At 46.9% G+C, this 11,550-nt stretch overlaps 1 pseudogene; it reads right to left on the bottom strand.

Annotated features, from left to right (window-relative positions):
- Window positions 1-206: 206 nt before the first annotated feature.
- On the bottom strand, window positions 207-323 carry LOC126420196 (5S ribosomal RNA; annotated as a pseudogene).
- Between the last annotated feature and the right edge of the window lie 11,227 nt (window positions 324-11,550).

The following is an 11,550-nucleotide window of genomic DNA, read 5'->3' as shown; positions in this document are numbered from 1 at the left end:
ATTAGCACTCCGTCTTCAAGTCACAAGCGACCCATACAGACCATCCGACCGCCGTGTCATCCTCAGTTGAGGATGTGGATAGGAGGGGCATTTGGTCAGCACACCGCTCTCCCGGTCGTTATGACGGTTTTCTTTGACCGGAGCCGCTACTAATCGGTCGAGTAGCTCCTCGATTGGCATCACGAGGCTGAGTGCACCCCGAAAAATGGCAACAGCTCATGGCGGCCGGATGGTCACCCATCCAAGTGCCGACCACGCCCGACAGCGCTTAACTTCGGTGATCTCACGGGAACCGGTGTATCCACTGCAGCAAGGCCGTTGCCAATTGCACAATTACCTAATATTTAATCCAATCGCCTCCATTATCGATTATAGTTTGGTACCTTTTTCGCACACTTTTTACGAGATTTTTTGCGTATTCTCTCGTTAACGATCGCCATACTGTCCTGATTTAAGAACAGCTGCTTCATTGTCTTGTTTCCACGCTGTATAGAAACTGCTGAGATGTTTCCAATCATTGTCTTCTTTAAGCACCCAGTTCGAACCAAACATCTTCTTAACTCACCACAGAAGGCATTTTTGATAAATATTGCACATTTTTTCAGCGTTTAAAGTGGCTTCAGATATTTTGCACTCATTTTAAACTGCAACTGACGAAACATTGAACTTTCACACTGTTCATCTATATACTGGGCAAAAGCGCTTTGAGTACAGATTCGAGACCGCTACCAGAGATGTCGCTGCGGCTGTTACATTTAAAATTATGGCGTACACTTGCTTGTGTAACTAACTATAGATAGCTGTGTGTACTCACCTTCCCCAGCAGTGCCATATTAGAAGGATTAGAAGGCTGTGGACAGATTAATGTGCACCAGCAGTGCTGTGCTAGAAGGCTGTGCAGAGTTGCGTCGGCAGAGTTGTACTAGAAGGCTGTGAAGAGACTCACATTCACCAACAGTGCTGTACTAGAAGGCTGTGGAGCTCAGGTGCGCCTGCAGTAGTGTACTAGAAGGCTGTGGAGAGACTCACGTGCGCCAGCAACAGCCTGGGCCGGGCGAGGCCCCTGGCCAGCAGGAGGGCGGCGTCGTAGGCTGCGCAGACGGCCAGCGCCGCGACGCCCGTCTCCTTGCAGAGCAGCGCGCAGGTGGACAGCGCGACGCACGCCGCCAGCGGCGGCAGCGATGACGGCGTCGGCGACAGCGGCGACGATGATGACGTAGACAGCCTGCGGCCGCAGCGGAGGCAACCCGCGGCATCCGTGCTGCTGCAGGGAGACGTGACGGGTGTTAAGAGGCGGAACCTCCTGCTTTTACATACACTGCGTTTCATGGAGTTTAAAAAAGCTCAAAAGTACCATATAGCCAGAGAGCTGTAGGATGAGCTGTGACGTCAGCATGTGCTGCAGCCACGAGCTGGGTTTGTCTGTGTGGGAGGTGGGGGATGGGAGGGGGTAAGCAGCTGACTCAGACTTGCCATGAGTACCTCTGAGTCCACAGCACTTGGCTAACTCCACTCGGAAAACATCGACTGAATTGTGTCTGTAAGTTCATGAAGTGTGGAGCCAGTGGACAGCATATAAATCGCCGGCTGCTGTGGCCGAGCGGTTCTAGGAACTGCAGTCCGGAACAGCGCGACTGATACGGTCGCAGGTTCGAATCCTACCTCAGGCATGGATGTGTGTGATGTCCATAAGTTAGTTAGGGTTAAGTAGTTCTAAGTTCTAGGGGACTGATGACCTCAGATGTTAAGTCCCATAGTGCTCAGAGCCATTTGAACCATACTAATCATTTGAAAATTGTTTAATCACATCTTCTTGATGCTACGTATATTCAGGGTGTATTATAATTAACGGTGTCGAATCTTACAGACGAAAGTATAGGACACTAGAAGCAAAAAATTCTCAGTAAACATTGGTCCGCATACAAACCATTTGGGAGATATTTACGACTATATGCTTACCAGCCACCACTGGCTTGGGTGTGTGTAAATATCATTCTAGCGAGGAAAAGTAACAATACTGTACAGTATTAACTTATTAGAGGTACTTTGGCAGAAGTACGGGTGTTTTTAATGAATATGACAGCAGTTATTTGACTGTACTTCTAGTTAAAGGAAATGTTTAAAGTGTCGTCCTTGTAGGCCTGTACCCGTCACAGTAATGAGGGAGGAGATTAGTAGCAAGAGATCAGTGTTTAACGTCCCGTCGACAACGAGGTCATTAGAGACGGAGCACAAGCTCGGATTAGGGAAGGACAGGGAAGGAAATCGGCCGTGCCCTTTCAAAAGAACCATCCCAGCATTTGCCTGAAATTATCTAGGGAAATCACGGAAAACCTAAATTAGGATGGCCGGACGCGGGATTGAACCGTCACCGTCGTATTCCCGAATGCGAGTCCAGTGTGCTAACAACTGCGCCACCTCGCTCGGTCAGTAATGAGTTTCGAATGTTTTCAAACAGAGGTGGTTTGTTTCGACTTTCTTGACAAGCAGTGACAATTATCTGCTCCAATGCTTCAACTGTGTTAACTGTAGCGGCATCACTACATCTTTAAGGTGGCCCCAGACATAGAAATCCAAAGGATTTAGATCAGGTTGGAGACTACGGCAGGGGTCCTCCTCCAGGTCCTCCTCACCCAATACGTCTCTGGCAATATTGGCGCATTAGATGTCGTCTCACCACAGCAGCAAAATGTGGCGCTGCTCCATCACGAATGTATAACAACCTCTGGTGTTGCTCTAAGGCAACATCCTCAAGTAACGCTGCGAGATGATGCCGCAGATATCGAAGGTAATTCCGTCCACTGTGTGTGTTTCGTAACATGTACGATCCAACAAGACGATCGTCTAGTACCCCTAACTACACAATCAAAGAGCAACGTCGCTGATTATAGACTCATGCACAGCGTGTGCGTTGAGCCTAGATGACTCCAAACGTGAGAATTGTGATAATTAAACACTTCAGGAGTGAACCCTCCTTTATCTGTAAATAAAATGTTAATCTCAAACGTGAGGTTGCCTACAGCTTGTTGTTGCATCCACTAACACAAAACTGGTCTTAGGAGCAAAGTCTGCCTCTCTCTGACAATCTCGTAGAAGTCGTATAGGAACACTGCATTCTGATGCATTATTCTCCAGCAAACTAATGTGGCTCATTCCAGTAATTTTTGTGGTAAGTCTCCTTGTCGAGATTCCTGGAGAGCGTTCGATTGTTTCCATCACCACAGTTTCAAGCACACGTTTAATTCTTACAAGCTTTCCAGCTGCCGCAGCACTTGCAAAGCTCCCAGTTTCTTGAAGACATCGATGCATCCTTGTACACGTTCGACTATCGGGGTGCTATCGGGCAGAGCACGCTTCTTTGTACAGTGTGCAGCCTCCCGTGTATTGCTGTTAGCCCCACCATACATGAAGAGCACATCCGAATACCCCTCATTACTGCAATGGTCAGTGTTACCACCAAAACTCGTACACCACAACTGACCCTCCAGAAACAACTGACGCGAGTGGTGCTCTGAGTGTGTACTGTACTGTCGTATCCATTCTGTTTACAGCCCAATGTCTCGAAAATGTGAACAATGAGCACGCAACGTACCGGCATGCAGTGTTTACAAAGGATCGCGGCGGTAGTGGCTGGTAAACACAAATTCGCAATTATCTCTTAAACGGTTCGTTTGCAGACCTTCGATTACTGACACTTTTTTGCTTCTACTGTCGTGTGCCAAGAACTGTATCCATTGATGCCATTATGATACAGGCTGTAGATAAGCATATCTTGAAATGCAGTGTAAGGGGCTCTCATAGAGTTGACAAGGAAACTAAATCTCTTAACAGTATGAAACAGGAAGAATCTATAACAGAAAATGACGATACTGACAAATGTTTCATTCTTTGGTCAGTACGTTATTTCCACAATACTAATAGTGAATCTTTCCAGGTTTGGAAGAAAAGGGCTTTTAGGTATGCAGCTGGATTTCACAGAAGTTTAGCAATGATTTGAGATACACACGGAGAAATAGTGCAAAAAATCTGATGTTACTATCGAGAAAGGAAAATATTTACAAAGACTGGCTGCAATATTTCAGAATAATTAAGAAGTACTGTAATAGTGAGAAGTCTACTATATACGTAGGGACTTCAGTAAGTCAGTTACACATGGTTTCTCAACGCTGAGGCCATTGTGCAACAAGAGTGACACTTAGACAGATTACTAAAATAAACAACGTCAGATTCTATTTATTTGAAACAGAAGATATCCTCGTCATATATAAGCAAACAGTTGTGATATAATCTGCTTCCTCAAAGCTTACTTAAACGTAATCGATCGAATTTGCAGTACAGCGAAAGAAGAGAAAGAAGAATATTAGATCCGTGCACATGTGTAAAGAAACAGCTTCGTTGTATAACGTAAAATATACTTCTCGATACAGTCACGAAAAGGGAGAGGAATAACTGTTAGTATCATGACAGAACAGATCATTGCCAGTGTACAAGTGAACATCATTGAGTAATAATGTGAGCAGTATGAATATATCATAGGATGCAGACAACGATTACTAATAGCGACATCGAGTACACTAGTGGCATCAGTCTGACGTAGCGAGTGTGGTGTGTGCCATCTGACGCCCCAATATTTTCAAGTTCAGTAGTAGCAGGGGTTCGCACCATCCCTTCCCCTCGCTCAGCTGCTTCCTTCCCCTTGCGCATTGCTTGCAGCTCACTCTACACCTCGCCAGCTATACATGCAGACACGATAAGTACTTAAAGCAAGGTGCTGAAAGAAGTGATAAGGTTTAAGAGTGATATCTTTCACAGATTTCTGCCAGCAGATCACATGTAACTACCCATTACCAGCAACACCGTCCTCTGTGTGTTAGTATTTAATATTAGTGCCGTAAATATATACTCCACATCTAAATTCTTAATTTATAGGATGAGGGAAGCAAAATCAGGCTTTCCGTGAATAATGGGTTGGTGAATAAGTTCGTAGAGTTTTTGTTTTGCATATTGGTATTCTTCTGGGTTTATTTAGCGATCGCCATTTTTTATTTGTAGTTCACTGTTTGATTTTTCATATTGCCGTTTTGTCATTTGGAGATTGTGAGCGGAGCTGTGGACGCTAGAAGATGGAGTGCCAAGTGGAGAAATCGGAATATTTCCGACATGTTCTTCTATTTGAGTTCAGTAGAGGCGTGACAGCAGCTGAGGCAGCCTGAAACACGGGGTCGTGTACGGGGTCAATGCCAATGTACAGAGCATGGCAAGAAAACTGTTTTCTCGTATCAAGAAGGATCGTTTCGACATTAGTGTTTTGATGAAGATTGTTGAAACACATTAATCCACATCGATGTACTCGAGAACTGGCAAATGGGATGAACTGTGCTCATTCCACCATCATACGACATTAGCATGCGGTGGGGTAGGATTAAAAGTCAGATATGTGGGTATCACACGATCTATGCCAAAATCACGAAAATCAGCAGGTGGCCATATGTGCTACAGTGCTTGCTCATTATCAACTCGCTTGTGGACAACACCTGTATGGTTACTGGTGGAGAGAAACGGTGTCTTTTCCTAATATAAGGAAAGGAAAATAATGGTTGAGCCAAAACAAAGCAACAACTCTCCGTACAAAGACTTGTGCACAGCCACAGAAGATAATGTTATGCATCTGGTGAAACAGCGATGGGGTGGTGTAGAGGAATTGCTTCTCCAAGGTGTAAACATCACTACTGACATTTATTGTCAACAACTGGCATACACTACTGGCCACTAAAATTGCTGCACCACGAAGATGACGTGGTACAGACGCGAAATTTAACCGACAGGAAGAATATGCTGTGATATGCAACTGATTAGCTTTTCAGAGCAATCACACAAGGTTGGCGCCGGTGGCGACACCTACAACGTGCTGACATGAGGAAAGTTTCCAACCGATTTCTCATACACAAACAGCAGTTGACCGGCATTGAATCGTGAAACGCTGTTGTGATGCCTCGTGTAAGGAGGAAAAATGCGTACCATCACGTTTCCGACTTTGATAAGGAACGGATTGTAGCCTATCGCGATTGCTGTTGATCGTATCGCGACATTGCTGCTCGCGTTGGTCGAGATCCAATGACTGTTAGCAGAATATGGAATCGGTGGGTTCAGGAGGGTAATACGGAACGCCGTGCTGGATCCCAACGGCCTCGTATCACTAGCAGTCGAGATGACAGGTATCTTATCCGCACAGCTCTAACGGATAGTGCAGCCACGTCTCGATCCCTGAGTCAACAGATGGGGACGTTTGACAGACAACAACCATTTGCTCGAACAGTTCGACGATGTTTGCAGCAGCATGGACTATCAGCTCGGAGACCACGGCTGCGGTTACCCTTGACGCTGCATCACAGACAGGAGCGTCTGCGATGGTGTACTCAACGACGAACCTGGGTGCACGAATGGCAAAACGTCATTTTTTCGGATGAATCCAGGTTCCGTTTACAGCATCATGATGGTCGAATCCGTGTTTGGCGACATCGCGGTGAACGCACATTGGAAGCGTGTATTGGTCCTCGCCATACTGGCATATCACCCGGCGTGATGGTATGGGGTGCCATTGGCTACACGTCTCGGTCACCTCTTGTTCGCATTGACGGCACTTTGAACAGTGGACGTTACATTTCAGATGTGTTACGACCCGTGGCTCTACCCTTCATTCGATCCCTGCGAAACGCTACATTTCAGCAGGATAATGCACGACCGCATGTTGCAGGTCCTGTACGGGCCTTTCTGGATACAGAAAATGTTCGACTGCGTCCCTGGCCAGCACATTCTCCAGATCTCACACCAATTGAAAACGTCTGGTCAATGGTGGCAAAGCAACTGGATCGTCACAATACGCCAGTCACTACTCTTGATGAACTGTGGTATGGTGTGGAAGTTGCATGGCCAGCTGTACCTGTACATGCCATACAAGCTCTGTTTGACTCAATGCCCAGGCGTATCAAGGCCGTTATTACGACCAGAGGTGGTTGTTCTGGGTACTGCTTTCTCAGGATCTATGCACCCAGATTGCGTGAAAATGTAATCACATGTCAGTTATAATATAACATATTTGTCCAATGAATACCCGTTTATCATCTGCATTTCTTCTTGGTGTAGCAATTTTAATGGCCAGTAGTGTATCCTGCAGACGCAGTCCAAGTACAATGACCAGGAAGAATGCGTGAAGTGATGCTAGTACATGATAACGTCCGGCTGCACTCTGAAGGACTGACAAAAAACGATATTCAGGAGCTGGGTTGGGAAGTCATTCCGCATCCGCCTCATTTACCTGATCTTGCGCCCTCAGATTTTCACCTTTTCCGCTCTCCATCGAACAAGCTCCAAGAAACTTCCTTTCCGGATGAAAATGCGCTCCAAACATGGCTCGACGAGTTGTTCGACTCAAAATCACGTGAATTATACAGTCGCAGAATTGAAAAGTTACCCCAGAGTTTGCAGAATATCGTAAATAGTGAAGAGGAATATATTATTGATGACTAAAGCGTCTGTTATGTGTATTTGTTGTGTTTATCAAACTTATTGGAAAATGTTACGAACTTATGCACCAACCCCATAATTTCATAGAGACCATTCAGAGGAGACGATTAAAATGCACAAATCTAATGATACAGATAAAAAATCTGGAATTACTAAATAATTTAATAAACTGTTAAGTATATAGATCAAATAATTATAATTGTTTATTACTTCATTTAGTCTTAAAAAATCACTATCAGCTCGTGTTTAGTCTGAGCTGGCGTCAAAGTACTGATGTAATAAATAAAACAGTCATTACATCTAGGAGATAGTGTTATTAGCAAAAGAGCTGTCTTCACTTTTTCTTGAGCGTTTATTAGAGAGGGGTGTGGTGTACATGAATGGAGTGAGGACAGAACATTTGCTGCCCTCCTCATACAGTGCTGGCGTACTCCTGTGCCTTGTGATTTGTGACAACCACGGAGAATAACTACGTATCTCCATAAAGAAATTTGGTAATATCTGCTATACGCCGAGCACTGCATCAGTATTCCCTTGACCACAAAGAATGGTATGGTACAAGAAGACTTAACCCAACATTCAGACCGATAGTGACATTTTTACTGCTCACAGTACTTTTCGATGACTAAGGTTTGGAGCAACTGCACACAAAACACTACAGGTCTGAAGACAGTCGGCATACCCCAGTTCACAAGGCTGGGACGAAATATTGAAGCAAAAGAGAAAAGGCACACAATAAAATCTCAGGAATTACCTTTGTGTGATAGGGTCTGCACTGTGGTCCACACGGAAGCGTTTCCTTTTCTTCGCCCTCCGTGAACTCCTTTTCAGCAATGTCGCTGTCTTGTCTGCTATTGAAGCTCCTTCCTTGAAGTTCTCTCCAGCTGCGCAGCTCGTCACCGTGTTGTTGTTGTTGTTGTTGTTGTTGTTGTTGTTCAACAGGTGTTGCCGGTGAGTTCCACTGACCGTTGCGCCGTTTGGACACAGAATTGGTTTAAGAAGTTTGTCAGAGAGGAAGGCACTGCTAAGACCGTTGAGGCTGCACACTCCGGACATCGCGGTTTTGGGTGCACAAGGAGACTCATTGGCTGTCTGTGTGGTAAGTTCATACGTTGTCGAAACTGCACTGGATCTACAGGACCACTGAAACAGCTTTCTGGTGTAGTATTTAAAATAACTGTGTGGTGAAATTGTGTGGCAGTTTGTGTAACAGTTCTGAACAGGTGTCGCGTGCAGGGTACAACTCGTAACATGGCCATTTGTAATGTGGTTGGGCCAGTGGGGAGTGTCTCGATGTGTGGACGTGTCGACTTTTCTGTGGTTGGGATCGTTGGTTTGTAGAGTGTGTGCACTGAAGGGTTGGTCGGTGTCTGGTTGCAGGTTATCAACAACGTTCTTCTCTAGGGTGTAGCAGGAAGCAGTTGCCATAGCAGACGGATGGGGTCGGTGTGGAGTGTCTTGATATGTGAGTGTGTCGAGTTCTTTGTGGCAGCGGTCGTTAGCTTGGAGGGTATACTTACTAAAGTGTCGGTCAATGTCCGTTTCCAAGCTGTCAAGCACGTTTTCGTCCAGAGTACAGCTGGTGACGTGACCATTGCCTACGTTGTAACGACAGTGGGTAGCCTCTCGATATGTGGTAGTGTCGATTTCTTTGCTGTTGAATTCATCACCTTGTGGGGAATATGTGCTGAAGTTTTGGTAAGGAGCTGGTTCAAGGCTGTCCAGAATGTTGTTGTTTTCTTCTTCAGTGATAGGTTCAGCAATGTGGTTATAATTGTAGCTGGATGACAGAGTAGGGCTGTAGCTATTTTTGGTGTCCTGTGATGGTGAATGCCGGTCGTGGGTACTTTTGGCGTCCCCTGTCGCTCGACCCCAGCCCGGGTGGTAGAGGGAGGCGAAGAATCGTCGGACCGTCAGGCACCAGCCGGGCGAGGTCAGGGTAGGGGTGGGTGTTGCGGACTGGCGGCGGTGGGCGGCGGCGTTGCCGCACCGGCGGCAGCGGGGGCGGTCCCGCAGGTCGACGTGCCGCAGGTAGCAGAGCAGCGCGAGCAGGGCGCAGGCGGCGGCGGCGACGTCGGCGCGGCCCACCAGGCCGGCCACCGCCTCGCAGTGCACTGGGTGCAGCGCGAAGGCGGCGCCCGCGACGCCCGCCGCCGCCCCCAGGCGCCGCGCCAGCCGCACCAGCAGCGCGGCGCAGAGCGCGTGCCCCGCCACGTTGGCGGCGTGCCAGCCGCCGCCCAGCAGGTGGTTGGCGCGGAAGCTGAGCGTCACCAGCGGCCGCCACGAGCCGTGCGAGCCGGAGTGGCTCAGCGGCGTCCCCCAGAAGTCCGCCGACAGCAGCCGCCGCAGCGACGGCGTCGAGTTGCCCACCACGTCCGGGTTGGTCAGGATCGCGCGCCTGCGGGCGACACACCACATACTACTAACAGTTTTATCCAGTAGAGTGTAAAAGTCTCGGAAATATGCTTCGTGCAGAAATCTGCCAATCTGAAACATGGTGCTGCTTTCTATAAGATTTTCTAGGTGCTTAAGCCGTCGGCACACGTGCCGTGCATCCGAAAGTTGAGCGTTGGGCGTTCCGAGTTTCTGACGTCATAGCGTGGAATAGCACGTTCGGGAGTCTTTCCGAACGTGCAGAGAAATATCTGGCATGTCAGATATTCTGAGCGTGCGTCTGACAAGGGGAAGGCCTCAGACACGGCCAACCGATTCGGTTCAGATTTGGCAGGTCGCTTGTGTACAACCTAAAACGAAGAAATCTAAAATATTTTGGGTCAACACCCCCGCGTTTTTGAGATAATCACCCCTAAAGGTTATGACGAGCGATCGATTCAAAGTTGGCGGGATCGATAGATAATTGTAAATAGAGCGTTTTTCATCACCAGGTATGGGGTCCGAAGACGCATACTTTTCCAGAAATCGAGGTAAGAAACTTTTACAACTGTCGCTTCTGTACCACATGGTCAACGTTTCTCGCCGAGAGCACCGATAGCGCAACGGCCAAGGTTAACTGGCTGCGAATCTCGAAGAAACGTAGTGGATGTTATTCTTTTGGTTTGTATTTTTCCATATTTCAATTGATAGGGATAGGAGGGTTAATAAGGTAAGTAAATCAGCAAGCAATGATAATAAGGTAGGCAAATAAATTACTCAAACCTCTTGGAATAGTAAACAACTAAAATGTTACTCCAGGTCACTTTACAATGACTCTTCCAGTCACTGTTACGTGTCCTCACTTTTCTTCGAACAACTAGATGGGGGGTACTTGTCATATAAACATTCGAAATAAATATACTCACGGCACCAAGAGCATCTAATGAATGCAATCTTCCGACAGCTACACTGTTCCTTCCCTGTGATATGACGAAGAGGCAACCGGTGCAACGTAACTCTCCCCGCGTGCATTCTATCCCGTGCCTCGCTGTAAACAAGCGTCGCACGGTTGGCTATCTGTGATCCCTCGTGAGGAAGTCGCAGCACTTTTACTCGGAGTTGTTTTCATGTGACAAGGCTTAAAAGTTTAATACTTTACTATCTCACGGCGTTTGGGAAATTAGTTTGCCTACCTTATTATTATCATTCCTTATTAATCTACTTACCTTGTTAACCCTCCTATCCCTGTCAATTGAGATAGGGAAAAATACAAACGAAAAGAATAACATCCGCTAGGTTTCTTCGAGATTCTAACCCGGGTTTTCCGATTCCCAGCCAGTTACCTTGGCCGTTGCGCTTTTTTTCCGCTGTTGGTCGTTGCATCTGCTCGGCGCGGACGTCGTAAGACATTCGTTTAAGTTCGTTGTTGATCGATTAACTCAGTCTGTTTTCTTTATTACAGAGGGCAGCTAACCCTCTGACCGAGGCTATCGGCGCTGTAGGTGACGCGTTAACCATGTGGGTACAGACGCGGCAGTTGTAAAAGTTTGTTACCTCGATTTCTGGAAAAGTATGCGTTTTCGGACCCCATACCACATGAAAAATGCTCTATTTACAATTATCCATCGATCCCGGCAATTCTGATTCGATCGC

The sequence above is a fragment of the Schistocerca serialis genome, chromosome 9, assembly GCF_023864345.2.
Source record: "Schistocerca serialis cubense isolate TAMUIC-IGC-003099 chromosome 9, iqSchSeri2.2, whole genome shotgun sequence".
Taxonomy (NCBI): Eukaryota; Metazoa; Arthropoda; class Insecta; order Orthoptera; family Acrididae; genus Schistocerca; species Schistocerca serialis.
The sequence above is the reverse complement of the archived record's forward strand: the minus strand, read 5'-3'. Positions and strand labels throughout refer to the sequence as shown.